The following is a 19,668-nucleotide window of genomic DNA, read 5'->3' on the forward strand; positions in this document are numbered from 1 at the left end:
ACTCAGGAAGAATAAGACTGGTGCAGAGAGAAAGAGGCTGCTATAACTATGAGCCGTTGTATTTGCTCAACATGGTTCTCATGCCTGCAAATGCATTCAGGAAGTCTAGGAGCGGCTTCCGGTGTTCCTGAAAAAAAAAAAAGACTTTTTTTCCCATTCATTCCATGTTACGTACACTTAATATGACGCTGAGGTGTCCACTCTAAGAAATAATATTCTCATGTCTGTCATTTCATAAATCTCTTCCTTATATAATTCCCTCTATGCCTCCAGCATGTGTACCATAGTATCTGCGGTCGTTCCATAACCGTCCTAAATAATTAAAGGAGCTATTTTTCTTGCATTTGGAGCCAATTGGGGTTAATGTAACTAATCTAACGCAGGGCCTTTCGTTACGGAGAATGCATCGTTATTCGCAAGATCCTAGGCGAACACAGCGAACGCCAGGTTTAGAATTGTAGTCCAGTTCGCGCAGCTCTGTTCCCTAGTAGTGACGCGGTGTTTCGTTCACATCGCCTCGAGCATTCCGTGTTGGCAACCGGTTACGTGAGGTTGTGCGTTTAGCGCGGAGCGCAAAGTAGCGACGGGGTTGGCAAGCAGTGTCGCCCAAATACGCATCCCTAATTGTCCGACAAGCACACAGAGAATTGCGAAAGGGTGCATGATTACTGTTCCTTTCTTCCCTTCCACCTTGTGACGGCGGTTGATTGTGTCTTTCCGAGGGGGTACTCCGAGTCAACAGCGCGCGTCAGACCGAGGTGAGGCGTATTTCCAATAGCCGCCCACCTGTTCGCCGTGGGCCCATGTAGCGGCCGCGAGAGGCGACTGCCGCCGGAGTGTCGTGGCCGTGCGCGGGAGCCGGTGGGCGCCGCGCTTGCGCAAGCCCAGGAGAAGCTGCTTTGGCGAGCGGCCTGAGTTCACCGTCGTCCGCCCCCGGGAGAGGAGGCCCCGGGACGTCTGAAGAACGCGCGAACCGGAAACCCCCAAGGTCGCAGCCACAAATCTATGAAGTTTTCCTCCGGCCAGTCCCTCCTCTTCCACGGCCTCCTAACATCTGCAGTCTCCTCTTCCCTCGCCCTGTTTTGTAGAGTGCTACATTCGGCGTCCCCTTTTATTTCTTTTCGTTCATGCTCAGCCGGGCTCACTACACGAACAGCTTGACCGTGCCCACAAGGCGTGCTCACTCCCTCCCTCTTCTTTCCGCTCTCACTGTAAGGAAGAATGTGTTCGAGCAACCCCATGTGTTCACGCTTGCGGTTTGCTGAGTATATCGACCATGGTATTGTTCGTTCAGAGACGTCATAAACGTGTTGTCAACGGTATTTCGAAACGCAGCGGCAGATTGATTGTATTTGCTGACAACAACCAGGCCATACATTTTATATCTCTCTGGAGGCAGTGTTGACACTCGGCGATAGGGAGTAATAAGCATTTGATTGGAACGGCGCCAGGATAAACATGTTTAGCGGTTTGCTCCATCAATGATCTAACAGTGACTATCGTCAAACTCTAATAAAACTTTCAGAGCGGGCAACTGGCTATGACGACGAGCACCTTTTTCTGGCGTAGAGCAACGACTTGAAGTTCACGATTGGAACAACCTCTGACGCCAGAGCAAGGAGACGAGAGAGCGAATGTGTTCAACCGGTTCTGTAGTTATTCAGGATCCTGCAGTTCTAGTCCACGCCGCCGATTCTGGAGAAGCAGTCTTGGCTGCTCCGCGGATAGGTTTGGGCTCGGCTAAGTTGAGATTAGAACACGCAGCTGGTGCTCCCGATCTGTCGCTGCACCAGCGTTTCTCCAAAATGAGCCGAAAATGTTGCAGTAGAAGTGCACCGAATCTGCCATTGGAATTCGCTGTAGGGCAAAAGTTTGCACCGGCAACATCCTCCTTTCCTCGCACCAAGCGGTAACCCGAAACCTTCATTGCCAGGGCATCGGCGACCGTTAATAGGAGACCAGTGGTCGAATGCAGTGAAACCGTAATTACATGATGCATGATAGCATATATGTCTGCATCAATAGTATAGACGCGTACGAGTGGTATATAGGCGCCGGACATCAGTCCACGATGTCCTAGCCGTTCCAGCGCAACAACCACTGATTGACCAACGCGAGTAACCCTATCTGTTAGATAAGGTGCACATCTGCTTGGAGATACTTTCCAAGGAGTATGATACGAGTGTCGAGTCCGCATGCGTAATTCTCACTGAGGCCCTGAAATATTAGAACATTTGCTTACGGTGGCTTCCTATAGGATGCGGGGAGTAATGACGAATTGTCATCGAAATTTAGAGATCCTGCATGCAACGCCACTGTGACAGCGCTCATGCTGCTTTGCGAATTTAAGTGTTTGGATCGCTGAAAGAAGACTTTACGGCACAACGACCTTGCTGATTATGTCAACACGAGAAATTCTGGATTAGACCACTCACATTCTTTTACACAGCACGACTGAGGTCGTGGGTTCGATTCCCGGCCACGGCGTCCGCATATCGATGGGAAAGAAATGGGATAATGCTCATGTACTTACATTTATATGTGTGCACGTTAAAGAACCCCCAAGTGGTGAAAATTATCGCAGAGCCTTTCACTATACGGCGTCTCTCATAACTCCAATGTTGCTTTGAGACATGAAACCCCATGCACGAATGAATCGATCAATCAATGATATTGTTGTTCAAGCTCCACAGAACGTTGCACAAAAAATAAAAGGTGTATATTTTCATCATATAGACTATGTATCCACGGATTTATACTGGAGCACACGTTTCGTAGCAGCATATAAAACAATATTTAAGCGACATTTGCATCAAGGTATTACACGGACGGTGCGTAACGCTTTCACAGCAGACAGATGCGTTCAAGGATTTGGGCAATATGGTACGTTATCATTGCGGTGCCATAAGTAATCCTCCACCTGAGCAGCGCAAGCAGGTTACCGATTTATTTTTTGGCGATCAACCGTCGCGGTGGCTCAGTGTCTGTGGCATTCTGCTGCTTAGCATGAGGTAACGCTTCCCATGCTCGGCAGCGGCGGTCACGTTTCGAAGAGGGCTCGCGTGCGGCTATTTCGAAGAATCCCCACGTCGTCGAATTTAACCGGGAGCCCTCCACTATACGGCGTCCATCATCATAACGCACTGTGCAGTATTGGGACGTTAAATCCCACAATTATATTTTTTGGCGATAGCCCTTCTATGGAAACATGTTAATCGCGTTAAACAAATGCCCGTCATGTAAACGTCGCAGTATGCGTTGTTATTGCACGCAGCACTTCCTTTTGCATGTTTTTTTCCCGTCTTTTTTTTTTTTTTTTTTTAGCTTGATGCAATGATGTAGTGCCATGCAAGCTAGCAGTAGCAGAGGGGTGAAGATTGAAACCATGCTACAAATTCAGTCAATTTTTAAAGAGAGAATACCCTCCAAAGGTATGTTCAATATTCGGTATAGTGACAACGTGCCCAAGGAAGGGGAGTATGACAAACATGTGGGATTTTTGCATCCCAGTAGAGTGCGGACAAGAAAATTACGCTGCGGGCGATTTATACTTGCCAACGTAGTTGACGAATAGCGGAATTCAAGGATGCGGACGATTGCACGCGTTCTTCGATAGGAACGAAAATCACGTCTTTGGTTTTACTATTGGGTTTCGTTAAGGCATTCAGGGAAACTTGTTCGCCTGGTGGCTATAGCCTCATACATCGCTTTGTTTGTCAGCGTAGACGTATCGGAACAGGAAGGTAAAATGGTCGTATCGTCAGCGTAAATAATACATCTCACCAGTATTTATTGGGAATATCGTTAATGTATACTATACTATATTGAAAAGAAGCGCACCCCCAAAATACTGCCTCGGGGAACGCTATTTGAATTTTCGAGAGCAGATGATGAGAATTGGTTTATGTAGATATGCGTACCACTAATGTTGCTGTTTTCTGAGCGTTTACGTCAACTACTGTAAAGTATAAACCAGAGCAGAAAACGACGTAAAATAATTAGCCTTCGACCTGTCTACTTGTCTGCATGCACATTTTGTTGTGCCGTTTCCTAAGTTGGTTTCACCGCTAAGCCACCACGTCCGCTCAGTGCGCGTTGCCTTGTGCACGTAGTGCGATTCGACGGTTGGGAGTTAATGCAAACTAAGCGGAAAATTCGTGTCTGGTGAAATTTAGAGCCCCGGACTCAGTTTCCTTTTGCCTTTCTTTTTTCTGGAAAGACTACAGTGATTGCGCTGAGGGGTTGCGTCGAAAGCGTGTCATTCGCACGGAGAATGGCCAATGAGCCATCAAATAAAAAAGAAAGCGAAAGGGGGAAAAGGGCAGCGTCCGGGGCTGCGCGCCATGGATTCGCGACGAAAGGCGAGCGCCAGACGAGCTGCGACAAGTGCGGAAAGCCGGCTAATTAGCATAGCTCGGGCGCCAGTTCGTTCCCCGGGGTGCGGTGCGCGGGGGAAGAAGTGAGCGGTGACGTAAAGCGCCACGAAAACGCGGTCCCAATGGGGGGACCTGCAGACGCGCCCGTGAGGGCGCAAACAGACGCGCCGTCGCAAAACACGATTAAATTATCGCTCCCAATCAAGTAACGAGTCGACGCTCACTGTTGCCAGTGCGCAGCGCCGACAGAGAGCGAGAGGGGTGCGCAAAGAAGGGACACTTGACTATTTGTAAAGCGAGCGCGCGCGCGCGCGAGGAGGAGCTGCCGAATTGTAGGTAGCAGTTGCCGACCCGGCGGCAGGCAACGCCCGCCTCCTCGTCTCCCCGCGCCGTGAAGGTGAGCGAGAGCGAAAGGAGAGTGAATCGACACGCGCGCGAGGAGGCCGGACCGGCGTGAACGGCGCGGAGAGGGAGAGCGAGGTACGGCGGCGACTTTTCGCGGACTTGCCGCCGCCGCCGCAGCTCACGCACGCACGCACACGGACCGACGCGCATTCCTCACAGTTTGTACGCCACTCTGACGAAGTAGCGGCGGCTCCTTCGTCGGGACGACGAGGGGAGGCGGACGGCCCTGCTCCCCTCGACGCGTCTTTGTTCGTGGCTATGTGTGTTTATATCAGCGTGAGAGGGGGGTGGCAGACCCGCTCTGACGGCCCTCTCCAGCGCTCTCTTTTTTTGACTCCGTCCGTCACACTCTCGCGAAGTCCTCCTCCCTCAGCTTCCTTTTCTGCGTGCGCGCGATGCGCACTGGACCCCCCTCCTCCTCTCGTATACGTGGCGTGTACCTCCGTTCGCTTCGGGTGTCGCATGCCGGTCGTTGAACGTAAATCACGGGCGGGAGCAGGCGGACTCGCGGGGCGGGCTGCGAAACTGACCACATTTCGGCTCCCTCCCTCTTCTTTGCGCGGGGTGTGTTTCTCTCATCCTTCTTTCCCGGCAGCCCCCCTTTTTCGTCGTTGTTGTCATCTTTTCGGCTGGCTTGCCCGCGGGGCTCTTTTATGATCTCCCTTCGCCGCGGCCTCTCCCTCTTCCAAAAGCGCGTATTTCATGCTCGTGTTTCTTTCTCACGTGAAGTCGCTCCCTTAGTAGCTTCTCTTTATAAGCGGTAACCTCTCTTTGTATATTTGTTACTCTTACCGCCTCGGCGACCTGCGCGGTTCGGGTTTCTTTCAGATGTGATCGTTTGTTGCTTGTTTGGCACCCGTGGGCTTCAGCGCTGTGAAAGGAACCAGATTCTTCACAAACCATCACTTAAAGCCTGCCTACTATTGCGTACTCTGTGTATCATCATCCTTAAAATCCCTATTCAACAGGTGTACGCATAATAATGTGCGGAAACCATCGTGGAGGTGCTTTATGTGCGTGTGTGCTTTAAAGAAAAAAGAAAATCACTAGTAAATAACAGCAAAAGATATTGGCAAGTTTGGACAATTTCTCGTGCTTCGAGATCAGGTCAGCATGCATTTGCCGCCTTCCTTTAATAAATTAATTTGTGTCTGTCGTATATGAAAACTTCACACGTAAATGCGGGATAGTTACGATAAAGCAACAATCACTAGGGTAATCTTTCATTTCAATGTGATCCCTTTGTTAGTTATAATTTAATCTGGCTTTGTCAGCCTGCTATATTATTGTGCAGAAATAACATCGCTCCAATCCCGCACGCACTAGGTCCGAAGCAATAATCTCTATATTATAGCATGAATCAAAATGCCGTGGACTGTCTCTAGACGTAAGGTTGTTTCGCGAGCATCTCGGTGCTGCTGATAAAACGCCACCTTGCCCTTGTTCCTTTATTGTAGGCATTGTGCTGTATTGCACATTAATTGCTCTTAAACTCGCTCAACCTCACTTTGCACCGAAGCGAAGCACTGCTCGCATATTCATTTTTCTATTGTGCCGCAATTGTTGTGGCGTGACAGCAAAAACGTATGGCTCTCGCTTCGCTCTTTTTTTATGTATGTGTGAGTGTGTGTCAGTTATGCGCCCCGTGTTCGGAAAAGAACCCTGGCGGCCCGCAAGAGCCGGCGGACTGCTGGAGCTAGCGCCGCGGCTTGCCGTGACCCAGTGTTATTGCTCTGCTGGCGGACGGCGCAACGGAGCGGAACCCCCGGAGCGCCTCCCTGCAAGGAGGTGAGGGGATGCGGCGATGGTCTCGCTTACGGTGCTACCACTATATAAACACGCGCCGCCGCGCCAGCGAGCAGCGGCGCGAGGGGGAAACGCGTCGGTCTTCCCCGGCGAACAGGTTCCGAGTAGCCACACGGGCGTCGCTTTCTTGACGGGCGTCTGGGGTCTTCCGGCATGTGCCCGTCTCACGCGCGATGGTGTTGAGACAATGGGCCCGCCAGGCCATCGACACAGGAGGAGGGCGCGGCGAGAATTAGCGCAACCTGGCTGGCTTGACAGGCGGCCCCGCAACGACCATAAACAACTGCGCGCCGTTTGGGTGCCTGCTATGGGACAGTGATTTAACATAGAAGCTGGTCGCGGGGCCCTTTGTGGGCACGCCTCGCGCGCACGCGGCGCCGTCGCGAGGTCGTTGTTCGCCCGGGTCACGGCGCCTCGACCCAAGGAATACGAAGGGGGGGGGGGGTGCCCCCCTCCTCCCCCCTCCCCGAAGGGGAACACACTTCTCGGCTTCGGGCTCGCTTCTCTTCTGACCACCAGCTCCTTTTTCGCGAGCGACGAAGAAAAATGCAAGAATCTGCGTAATGAGCGTTGCGTGTGTGATGTTACTGCGAGTCAAATCAGCGCCATCTGCTAACAATGACAGTCGCGAAGGAGAAAAAAAAAAATAGAGCTGCTGACTGCAGTGACCTTTCCATCCTTTTAATTGCATTACTACGAACGGAAGTTATGAGCCTGCGAATCCTCGATACGTTTATAGGACCTCGCGTGATGTTGAGGAAACACGATGATGCTACCGCAAGACTTTGAGAGGACGTCAGTGCCAGCTGAAGAACACTTATGCAACGCCATGACGCCCCTAGCCTCAGCAGACGCACGCTGTCCGCATCGCCATTCGTTTGCAAGCAGGGCATGCAAACACGTCCGCCGAGTGAGCCAGCCCTTCGCGAAATGCCCTTTGTTGAGTTCGTCTTTACTCTTTAAGCATTTGCTTCGCGAGCCCACAAACGCCGGTGGAGCGAAGAAAAATCGTGGCAGTGCCCCTGCCACGATTTTCTAAAGCGCCTTGACTTACATGTACCAACGTTGCAGGCACCGCGTCTCGATCAACGTTGTGGTATGCTGTGCGAGGTGGAGCCCAGCTGAAGACAGTCGGCGTTTGTAAATAGCCAGTCTGTTTGCTCGCGGCTTATGGCTTGGCCGTGGCTTAGTGGTCAGAACGCTCGGCGTCAAACGCGCGATCGATTGGTCTGCTTCATATATATTTGCTCGGACATATTTTTCCCATTACGTCGTGACGCGACGAACGAATGAACGCTATCTAACCATTTTCTAGTTTGGCAGTGAACAAAATAAATAAATAACATTAATAAAAAAACAATTACTTCAATAAGATATTCTTGAACTAATTCTCAATACAAATATATTGGGTGTAACGTGCCAAAATAAGAAATGGGATATCATAGGCGCCGTAATGTCAGCTCCGGATTAATTGCGACTACTCGGGATTCCTTACCGTGCATTGGGTGCACGTAAGGAATCCTTTTTACATTCCGGCCCGGCCGGAATGCGTCCCCTTGGGTTGGAATCTCAAAGCAGCAACCACGTACTTGGAATCAGATCGTCACAGCCACGATGGCGAACGGAACTGATTGTTGATTCGAGCATAGTTACCCTGCATTTGGCAAATGGCGCAGTGTGCACAGGGTCGATATCTGTAGTATTTCCGGCAGCACACCTCCCCCCGCCCCTATATATTGAATGGCGCAAATATTAATGGTAATAATGCGATTATTTTTGCTTTTGCATTTCTTTTATTGCACCGCAGTGCAAACAAGCGTGTCAGTCTGAATCCCGCCACCTGTTTCCGCCAATTCTCTAATCATTATGTGGCGCAGCGCCTAGTGATGTGTGATTTGTGGCGTTACGTGCGAGCGAGCCCTCGATCCGTCGCCCTTTGTCGGCAATCCCGCCCGATATTTTTTTTTTTTTTCTTTAGCGTCCAACTGCGCGAAACACAGCTCAAGCCCGGTGGCGCTGTTGCGCGCCGGCGAGAGGAGAACGCGCGCTCGCTGCGCACACCGAAGCGGGAGCCGGAGGCCCCGGCGGTGCGGGAGCGGCCTCCCCGTCTTTCCCGTGTGACGATCGCGTGCTCCCTGCTCTTAGCCTGTTCGCACAATGGCACGCTGCAAGCGCACCGATGACGTAGCCGTATAGGCTCCTGCGTGGTTGGCTGAGGCTCGTGGTTTTCAACATTGGCCCGAGTACCCTGCATGGACGGGCAACTTGCATTTGGGGAAGGGAGAGGTTTAGTTGCTGAAGGGCTTGTTTTTGCTCCCATGAAGCTGCTGCTAATGCGTGTACGTAAAGAGAGAAAAGAAGGCGAAAGAAATACTTTCGGCGGGGGAGGGGGATTGGGTGAGGGTGGTTATGCGCTCGTTTTTTTGCATGTCAGGTAGCATACGACTTCCCACGCTCATGAGTCGTGCGTTAAGCGAGAACCGCTTTGTTTGGCTCCCCAGCACATGGAACATATGACGGCCGCGGCTTTCTCTGACGATGAGTCCCGAAAGTTGCGTCAGTTTTCTGCATTTCCGCCATCGTGGTATACCGTTTCGTAGAAGTGGTCTCTTGAACCTGTGGTCCAGTGGCGTTTGTTCGGCGCGCTTGTTCTTGTGAATCACGCACTGACTGGATGGTAATTGTAGCCACCGTTGCGGTGTGTATACTGCGTATCCTCCATTGATTAAAGGATAAGACTGCCGCAGAATGCCTGAAGATGTCTCTCTGCAAAACCACTTGTTGATCTATCTATCTATCTATCTATCTATCTATCTATCTCTTGGAATCATGACTGAGAACTGGTCTCTACATCGCCACTGCATCCCAATGGCATAAGCGGGATAGCTTACCGTACACACAGGCGGACATAAATGTGGGGAGGGGGTTATGGTCGCCTCCTCCTCCTTTTCCTCACCTACCAAACGCTTTCTCTGGGAGAAAAAAATTGGCTGAAGGCTTAGCTTGGTTAAGCCTGGAAGATTGCGAAAGCAATACCCTTGGCTGCGCCTTGGTTCGGCTGATGGTGTGGACATGGTTGCCCTTTGTTAAACTTATGGCTATACATCATCCGACATAGCGCAGGGCAGCGCGCCGACCACTGCGAGGAGCCGAGCTGTAGCCCCATTTATCCTCCTAGCGTGACGTCACACCAGCGAGCACCCTCTCTCGGTAGCGCCGCAGCGGCGGCGTGCAAGGCTTCGCCTCCACCATCGATGCCGCGAGCTGGGGCCCCGTTTCTCGGTCTGGCGTGACGTCACACGGTCACGTGACGCGCAGCTGTGTAAGGAGGCGCCATGACGACCGATGGGCCGAAAGTGCGAGCAGTATTGCTTTCGCAATAAAAAAAAGAATCATACTTTGTACTGTTCAACGAGAAAGCTCATTTTTCTCTTAGCTATTTAATATACGCCTTTTTTAATCGTGCTACGTTCTCTTCAAGCACCTGTATATGTTTGGACTTTCTCGAACCTTGAGGATCATTCGCCGTTCTTCTTCAGAATCTTTCTTTCTTGTATTAACAATTGACACGAAATATATTGTAGTTGCATGTTCCGCTCCGTGCAAAATCATTGCAAGCAACGCGCGATGCGAATATAATATATATATTTTAAAGTTGCTGTGTGTTTGTGAACGCTCTTTGCTTTTGCTGCGAAGCTTTTTTTTTTTTATGATGGCTGAACAAAAGAAGAAAACGCTTTTCATATGGTTTCTAGCTATATCGCTTCAAAAACAGGTTCCAGAAATACAGTGAGAACGTATGCAAGGCTTGATTCGATTTATGTACTTTGTATATTTTAATATATATTACAGAAAGAGATCCGGCAGAATCCATATCACGATGAATGTCGGCGTTAATGCGATTAGCATTGAAGCAACGTAGTGACACAGCGTATTGCCAATGCCGAAACGTGTACGCAGCCGGGCACATCTTTCGTGCGTCTTACTGCACACGCTGCGCCATCCAGTGGGCCCGCCATACAGTCCGCGCGTGGCGCGGGTTCGATTACGCCGAGCATCGGAGGAATTGAAAGGAAGATTTTTGACATTGTAGAATGGCACATACGCAGAGGCACACACCTAGTTACCCAAGTTAACGTCTACGAGGTTCATTGAAAAGTGGCACGCACCTATTCGCACATAACCAGTGACCCAAGTCGGTATCAAGGAGATTCATTCAAGAGCGAGTGGCGCATATTCAGTGCGCCAACTTAGCGTCAAAGAGGTTCATTGAAGATCAGTGCCGCATCCCCAGTGACACGTACCCACACGAACGGCCCACATTCTTTAGACTGACATATCTCCGGGATCGGCCCGTATATTTAGTAGGATAGGTGGATAGCTATAGATAGTTGGAAAGAAAACTGAGTATGCCAAGAATGTCATTCGCATTAAAAGTTATTCGCTCTACGTGAGAGCAAAAAAAGAATATATACGTGAATAGTGGTGCTACGGTAAACAACAGCAAACAAAAATGTTCCTGTCCCCCTCCACCTTTATACAGTGGGCCATAAATCTGTCCCTGAACGAACACTATTAGAAATAACTCCAAAGCAGTTACTAAAGGTTAGTAACTTACTGTCACTTATTTTACTAAGTCAGCCTGTGCTACTTACTAGAGTTCGGATAAGAAAGACCGAACGAAAGAAAGAAAGAAAGAAGGAAGGAAAGAAAGCAAGCAAGAAAGAAAGAAAGAAAGAAAGAAAGAAAGAAAGAAAGAAAGAAAGAAAGAAAGAAAGAAAGAAAGCCTGTTCTCGAGAGCCACATGATTACTTATAAAGGCGTTTTGGAAGGGAGCCTTCAAAACGTGCATTTCTTTTTCTTCTCTCTTTGAGCTCTCTGTATAGTCACCTGGCAGTTAATATTGCGTTTCACCCGCCGCAGTGGCTTAGCGGCTATGGTGTTGCGCCGCTAAGCAGGAGGTCGCGGAATCAAATCCCGGCCGCGGCTGCAGCATTTCGATAGGGGCGAAATGCAATAACGTCCGTGTTCCCGTGCACTGGGGGCACGTTAAAGCCCCCCCCCCCCTTCCCGGTGGTCAAAAGTAATCCGGAGTCCCCCACTACGGCGTGTCTCATAATCAAATCGTGGTTTTGCCGCGTAAAACCCTACAATTCAGTCTTCGGTTTCGTTTTTGTTAACTTGATGCGTGTGCGCGCCAAACACAAACGATTTCTCGTCGCGGCGGTCGGCATCGGGGAATTGGAAACGCTTGGCCTTGGGTAGTACTAAGACTTCGTTTCCACTTAGAAAGTATCGCACTGCTCTTACGTTTAGAGTGCCACTTGTTATTGATAACAAAGGTTTAACCTTTGTTAACGGTGCAGGTTCCGGTATGCGCTTGACATCAACCGGCTGGCTGTATACCAGACTTGTACGCAACGAATTACACGCAATTAATTGCTTGTAATTAATTACATATTTTGATGGTCTTTTTAATTCATCGATTGCTTTTTTACTAAGTAACGTTCACTGCAATCCAGTTACATTATTCAGTAACCAATTACACGTAACTTGTTAAGTTACTGATGAGACAAGCTGTAAGCGATGATACAACTCTGGGCACTTCAATTTTGGCGGGAACTACACTAGAATGGCCAAGCTGGTGCCACGTAGCAACCTCGTGGATGCGCATATTCAGGCAGACGAACCTGGGCGCCCAGTGTTATGATTGGGGGTTCAATCCGATCGCTCGTGATCCGTTGTCAAGGCTGGAGTCGGGCATGAATTAGAAGGTAGCTGGCCCATGCCGTCGTCCAACTTATCCACGCTGAGGACGTTGATGAAGGGAAGGACTGCTTCTCATCGAGAACGAGGAATATGGGTTTATTTACAGTATTTATATCAGTCTAACATGACTGTTTGAGAAAGTACATCAGTCTAACATGACTGCTTGAGAGAGAGTGCCCTGAGCAGCCGCACAACAGCGGTTTTTAAACACTCGGCCCTCTCCCGATACAAGGTGATGCGAACGTTCGTTTAGTCATCGCAAACTAGCCGCCTCTCTGCGGCACGGTTTACGCACACACACGCATACACACAGGTGCGAAGGTCCGGAGCCGACGTCAGAGGGGCCCCGTAGACCTCGAAGCCGTTCCGGGTAGCGCGTTGTCTTGCGTCTTGACCGGTGCGGGGGAAGCAGCGCAAAACGGCGTTCCCGCGGCAACTCGCGCACCCGTAGCAGATCAGGTCCGCGTTAGGGAGTTTGGGAACAATAGTTGGCCCGCCGAACTCATTCCGTCACAACGGCGAAGAGGCGAGAGGTTTGGCGGTGGTTTCAGCACAAAGCCTGCTTCACCGAACGCATCCTAGCTGAAGCGACGGAGGATGGGGGATGCGCGTCTTGTTCCCCGACACAAAGTCGATTTAGTCACGCTGTGGCTAGAGGTTGGCGGCGAGGCTCCCGAGATGTTGCTTCCCCAGTCGCAACTGGGTGGCAAACTTGCACTGCAGCTGGCCGTTCTTAACACCAGTAACTGTGTCCACATCTTAACGCTCAAGCATATTTTGGTCAATGAATTAAACCGGAGCTGCTATGGCTCGATATAGCGATGGCCATTTCGGACGTTGATGCTATAGGAAATCACCTACGCACGACTTCTTTCAGCTTTTCATTTGCTTTAGTGGGAGTGCTTTCTCTGAGGCTCATCCATAATTAAGTGTGGCGCTTCGTAGAGCATGCACACACGCATATCGGGACATTGAGTAACCACAATCTTGTGCGCAAGGTGTTCGCACATTGCAACACTGCCCTTTCCTATATAGCGCGCACTTCGAGCGAGTTTTTATGGTCGCTACTGATATCTTCACGAGAAAACGAGCGTAGAACAACAATGACAATTTTAAGAAGACGATCGTTAGTGAAGATAAACATACGAGGGGGCTGCAGAGCGCGTGCTGAAAGAGCCAGGCAGGTCATCATTCTACTGGGTGTTTCACGTAACTTGAACAAAGGATTTAAAAAAAAGCGGTTAGCCGCAACTGAATGAAACCAAAGACATATAGTTTGCCGTCATGTGGCGCTCCTTAGGATATTTTTTTAATATTGCGCTTAATGAGTTAATCAACTAAGATCAATCATGCAAAATTTTAATTTCACATTAGGGCCAAGTGTACTCGCCGTGGTTATTCAGTGGCTATGGTGTTGGGGTCACGAGGTCGCGGGATCGAGTCCCGGCCACGGCGGCCGCATTTCGATGGGGGCGAACTGCGAAAAAACCCACGTACTTAGATTTGGCTGCACGTTAAAGAACCCCCAGATGGTCAAAATTTCCGAAGCCCCCCACTACGGCGTGCCTCATAATGAGATCGTAGTTTTGGCACGCAAAACCCCATAATTTAATTTTTTAGGGCCAAATGCGTTGTTTTATGTTGTAGAGGGCATTCCAAAACGACCGATCCAATTTTTCGTGGCAACGTACATGCTGCGTGCTTTTTTTTTCGGTGTTTAAAGAAAGCCCGCGAAATCTGAAATAAAACCACGTGGCTGCAATCGTGCGCTATCGCATTGGAGCGCTCTCAACCGTGTGTCCAGCCTATCGCTTATCAGGGACGTCGGTGCTTCCTTTCCGTGTTCCACCGCCAAAGATGATGACGCACTGTGAAGCCGATGCCTAGAGCCGCGGCCGCTCTCACTTCACAACGGTCTGCGCGCACAGTTCTTTCGTAGGAAACGCGGTTGAGAGCGCTGCAATAGGGGAGCGCATGAGCGCAGTCACGTGGTTTTAACGCGACCGCGTTAAGGAGCTCGTGTCGCAGAAAAGCCGGTGTCGTCGGCGTCCGCGGAGTTGGCTGTGAGCGAAAAATCTCGGAAGGCAATTCATAAATAAAAACTTGCAAAATGGGCTGGGTGGGAATCGAACCAGGGCCTCTGGAGTGTGAGACGAATGCGCTAACACTCAGCCATGAGTTCGATGGTTCAAGCGCGACAAAAGCACCTCTAGTGAATGCGATCTTGCCTTAGAAACGTGCCGTAGAAAGTTATACTGCGGTGTATATCGGTAATTATGGGCATGTAAATTACAGAAGTCGCAGTTAAACGAGTAGCGAAGTACGTTTTCGCTACAATTCTTCTGCGCTTGGCGCACACGCAGAGCCATCTTGTGGTAAACACAGAAGACCCCCTCCTCGCTAAGTACGGCGCTGTCCCGACAAGTGGCGTGCCACTCGCCCGCTTCTCCCCTTTGTCTCGTCAAGAGCCTGCCGAGCGAATGAGTGGGTGGTGGGAACGGGGTGCGATAACGCTATCGCGTTCCACTCTTGAAGGCGAAGCTCTGGAGTCCTCCAACTTTTATTTCATATTTCGCGGTTTTCTCTAAACGACGGGAAAAATCGCCACGCAGCATGTACGTTGCCACAAAAAAATTGGACCGGTCGTTTTGAAATGCCCTCTACAACCTAACGAAACGCACTTGACCCTAAAGGGAATATTAACAAATTTGCATAATTGATTAAGCGCAATATAAAAAATATCTTAAAGAGTGCCACATGACTGCAAACCATATGTCGTTGGTGTCATTCAGTTGCGGTTAGCCACTTTTTTTTTTTAACCCTTAGTTCAAGTTACGTGAAACACCCTGTATATGTATTTGTGAAATGTTCATAAAATTTAGGAGCAAAGTAGGGTAAACCTAATCGTTTACTCTTTAGTAACTGCTCAATTACTTTTGTGGGGCAGTTATTGGTTACTGTAATCAATTACATTTGTGGACGAAGTATCTGTAGTGTACTCGGTTAGTGTTTTGCAATAACACGTATAAGTCTGCTGCAAACGATGTGCAGCTTGAGGGAGTACACGTATACGCTGCGCGAAGTGCTCGCTGTATTGCGCATTGTAATGAGTGTGTCATATAAAACATTGCCCGCTTGTTCTTACATCCTTGCGCTGCGTTATTTGTGCGCAGTCTAAGTGTAAGTGCATGCCGCCAGGAAGCTAAGTTATTGAAACGACCCTGCTAGAATATATATACGCTACGTCCACGTATAAAGACGTCTTAGTTTCAACAGATGTCAGGAAAAGGCGTTCAGATCGGCAATTTAAGACGGTGCGTAGATCTGAGCTTTTTATCCGTGACATTTGTCATGTATGTGATAGGGCCGATAGCTGTCTATAACGTCAGCAAGTCAAGCTTCCATGTAGGCACATGACCCGATCACGATTGCTTATAAGGCTTGTTTCTGTCTGGCCGCTTTCATTTGTACTTCCTTTCTTGCTGCGCGATGTAGCAATCAACTGTTCTGCTACAGTTCTACGTTCGTCTCCGGATTCCTACGACACAACACCTTTGGTAATGCATACAGCGGAAGTCCCAGGGAATTGAAGCAAGAAAGCTTTGGTGACTGCTGCGGTAAACATTTGCAGAGCAGGGTTTTTTCTTCCCTTTTTTTTTTGCGTACTTATGAAGGAGGCAGGGAGAGATCAACTGCTAGCTCGGTATAGTTGTCATTACTTACTAACAGATCTGACCCCGCGCTGCCATTTAAATGTCACGTCAGTCTCGAGGACGTCAGAATGCTAACGCGACGAGCGGGCGGCACGTTCGGCGAATGCGGTCTACGTTTACGCGGAGCGCGCGATCGGTCCCTTTTTGCGTACCAGACACTTTTTGAAGACCCTCCGATAGGTCATCGGTGTAAAAGAGCGAGTCTGCGCCGTAGCTCGAAAGAACAATGGTTTGCTGTCGCGTCGAGGCCACGCCATCTGTCTCGCTCCAACAATGCCATCACTGGCGCCGCGGCCCTTCGATGGCCCCGCATGTGCGCGCGAGTATATAGTTAATGCGTTCAGCTCGTCGTTTTCGGTTCCAGAGGCGCGTCAGTCCCTAAACGACCGGTCGGAACGGTGAGTGCCGCGAGCGCGCCGCCTCGCGCTCTCTTTGCCCTCGACCGCCGGATGAGCGTTGTTTTGCTCTCGGCAGCTTAACAGGCCGCCTTCCGCGGCTCTAAATCGGCTGCGTGCTTGCTGCTCGTCGTTGCCCGGAATGTCGCAATTTGTCGTATCCTCTTTCTATTTCGGTGCGCTCGTCCGTCTCTGCCAGGAGACCGGCGCCCGGAGCCGCGTCAAGTGGCGCCGCCTGGGGAACGACGCCGCCAGACGAACACTGGTGTCGCGCCTCTGTGTAGCGTCGCCAGAACGCGATTCGCCCTGAGCGGCCTGACGCTCTCACGTCCGCCCTGGCAACCACGGTATACATCGGACGAAGTCAGAATTTTCATGAGGCAATATAACGATATACTGGAATGGTGCTTCTAGCCAGCCTGGTCTGTTTTATGTATACGCTGGAAGCGCCGTAGCTTGACGTGGGTTCCAATAAGTGGAAATTTCGAATCGACTATTATTCTGGTTGTACAACTAGAACACAACAATCTAAACAGGAAGTAAATTAGTAAAGGAAGAGGAAGGTCGGTAAAAGAAGTTAATAAAGCTAAGATATTGCACTTCATGCAATATATGAAATACTATCAGAAAGTTTGCTTAACAGGGAAGATTGTATGAGCATGCAACAAGGCAAAGTGTTGGACCGAGATTGTACATGATCGACTAAGACGAAAAGCACTGATAGAAACACATGCACAAGAAACAGGGAGTACGCGACCGCTAGAATTGTTAGTCCCGGAATTGTTAGTCCAGCATTCGTTCCGTGTACTCCTTCAATTTTGTGTATGTGTTTCTTTCGCTAGTTTTCGTCTTAGTTGAATAAACATAAAAACAAAATTGTCACATTTTCTTGTTGGTCTTCCACGGTCGTAGGACCATATTCCGGGGCATTTTTCCATGACTGCATGGGTGGCTAAATAATTGTAGTAACCCCATATAGTGTCCGTAATCGGCTATTCGAAGAAATAGGATATCCTGTTTTCGAAGCATAACTATTTCATCTGTATTCCAAATTGCGAACGTTCGTACGTCATTAACGCATACTCGTTTCCTTCACGGTGGTGCTGCTGTTGGAAGCGCATTCGTAAGTCGGCATGGTGCTGCGCGACATGCAGTTCCTGATGCTGCTAAGGCGACAACGAGGGCAAACGCTATGTAAGCCGTATTTAATATTACAATGGGAGCGATTCGGTATACGTTGGCTTTCTTTTTTTGTAATGAACTCAATTAAAATGTGTCATTAACCCTGGGAGTGTTAGCCAGCGCCCACTCACAAGCCTTGGCGGCGGATGTGGACCATACTTTCTGCTGCGTCACGTGTACGTGAACTTTATGGGTGAAGGCAACTGTTTAGTTCTAGCAGTTTCAGGGTTAGCTCTAGTAGATAAACATAAATACCCCAGAAAAGTGGATGGCAAAATGGCGCCGTGGTAGCTCAGTTGGTAAGAGCATTGCATGCGTAATGCGAGGACGTGGGTTCGTATCCCACCTACGGCCAGTTGTGCTTTTCAATCACTTTCATTCCAATTCATTTGTAATTTCTTTAACTCAATTAATAAGCACAAGTAACTGCTCCTATGCTGTCCTTGGTGCGTCTGCTTGATAACCCAATATATATATATATATATATATATATATATATATATATATATATATATATATATACACGTGTAATATCAGTAGAAAGATGCTATAATTTGCTTTATTTAAATATTATTGTTTCTGACCTGAGCATACGGGGCCTCGTAATGCTTGCATAGTGTCATATATTCCGAAGCAGCGTGTCACTTTATTTCTTTGCGCTACTAAATCTACGAAGAAACTAGCAACTAACGTAGCCCAGTGAGCATGATTTCTGTCCCACTGAGCGGTGCCCATTCTTCGGTGCAAAATTTCGCCGAACAAAAGTAAAGGGGAAAAAAAGTTACACAGGGGCAACAATAAAGTGTGCCGCTGCCTAATTGACGGGCGAAGTTAGTTTTTATTTTATGCACTGCTGCGTTATCATTTATGAACTATCACTTCCCAAATAGTACACGCGCTGCAGCTCTTCTGGGACATTAATTACAACGTAATTCTGAATGAAGCACATCCTCTCGGAATCGCTCCCACTGTTTACAGACGCGCGTGTAAGAAAAGAATAGACAGTTTTAGTTGGGCGTCCGCAACCACCCGCGTACGCAAAGCGCGAGGTCGTGCTTATTTAGCGAAGCACGCGCACATGAAGTGGCTATAGTTGGCCGGACGCACGAGTTGAGAAGGGGATTGCTGACTTGCACGCCTAGGAGCCGGTATAGTCTGCTACTCAGCGCCGCCATGTGCCAGCTTCTGAAACTGTCCAGCCAATATCAGCCGCCACGAAGTCAAACCTTAACCCAGAGTGGTATCTTCGGCAAGAGGGAATTCGAAAAATGCGCTGTCGTGGACACGCGAGAACGCGCGAGAACGTCACGCAAAGCCCGCAGCGAACGCTACGCAGCTTTAGAAAAGCTGCGGGCGAACGCAAGAGACCGTGCGTGTTCCTGCGTACTGCGCATGCGCACTGTCGCATTCGCGGGCTTCCTGCATGCGCAGAGCTGTTGCAGACGCCCAACTAAAACACTATTAACTTCAAAGTGTGGAGATGCGTATGGTGCGGCGACGGCAATGTATGAGAAGGGGCCGTGGTAGTGTAATTGAGTTACGTAGGTGCGATTCATAGGGGACGTCCTGATCACGTTTCCAAATTTATGCAGCCTGATTTGTTTCTTAAGCGGTTACGGCAAGTACTCTCATAGTGCGGCACGTATTCCATAGTTTGTTCCCACATCTTCCACATTAGTAAGAATAGTAAGTAATAAGAATACTAAGAATACTAGACCATTTAGAGGGTGCGTAGGCTCGTTAATTGGCTCGAAATGTTCAGATGCTCAAGTGCACTTGCAAGCTTCTCTTTATCTCCCCACCATCAGCCCCCTGAAATTACCCTAATTTATCAAAGCTCAACGCAGAATATATGAGGCCTTACTCGTCCCTGGATGTTAGAAAATGTATCCGGGCCCCTGAGGAAGACCTCATCGAAACCAGCAGCTCGAGACAACGCGTTTTTTCTTTTTTTTTTTTTTTTGTAAAATGTTTCAGCTCTGTAGTTTGTCTCTTAGTTGAAAAGCGTCTTCGTCTAAGATG

The 19,668-nt window shown here is 49.2% G+C and overlaps 1 protein-coding gene and 1 non-coding gene across 3 annotated transcripts in view; both read left to right on the forward strand.

Annotated features, from left to right (window-relative positions):
- The window catches only part of tna (Zinc finger MIZ domain-containing protein tonalli), a 312,918-nt gene that overhangs the window by 77,140 nt on the left and 216,110 nt on the right, over positions 1 to 19,668 (forward strand). Inside the window, exon 1 of one of the 2 annotated variants that reach the window (XM_075669841.1) lies at positions 16,383 to 16,467. The exons of the other annotated variant lie outside the window; for it this stretch is intronic. The gene's annotated coding sequence lies outside the window, so the exon portion shown is untranslated. Of the gene's footprint in view, positions 1 to 16,382; positions 16,468 to 19,668 lie in introns of those variants that run through there. 2 annotated transcript variants of the gene reach the window in all.
- Positions 17,928 to 18,000, forward strand: TRNAT-CGU (transfer RNA threonine (anticodon CGU)). The gene has a single exon. It is a non-coding gene; the product is annotated as a tRNA-Thr (tRNA).

The sequence above is a fragment of the Dermacentor variabilis genome, chromosome 1 (genome assembly GCF_050947875.1).
Source record: "Dermacentor variabilis isolate Ectoservices chromosome 1, ASM5094787v1, whole genome shotgun sequence".
Lineage (NCBI taxonomy): Eukaryota > Metazoa > Arthropoda > Arachnida > Ixodida > Ixodidae > Dermacentor > Dermacentor variabilis.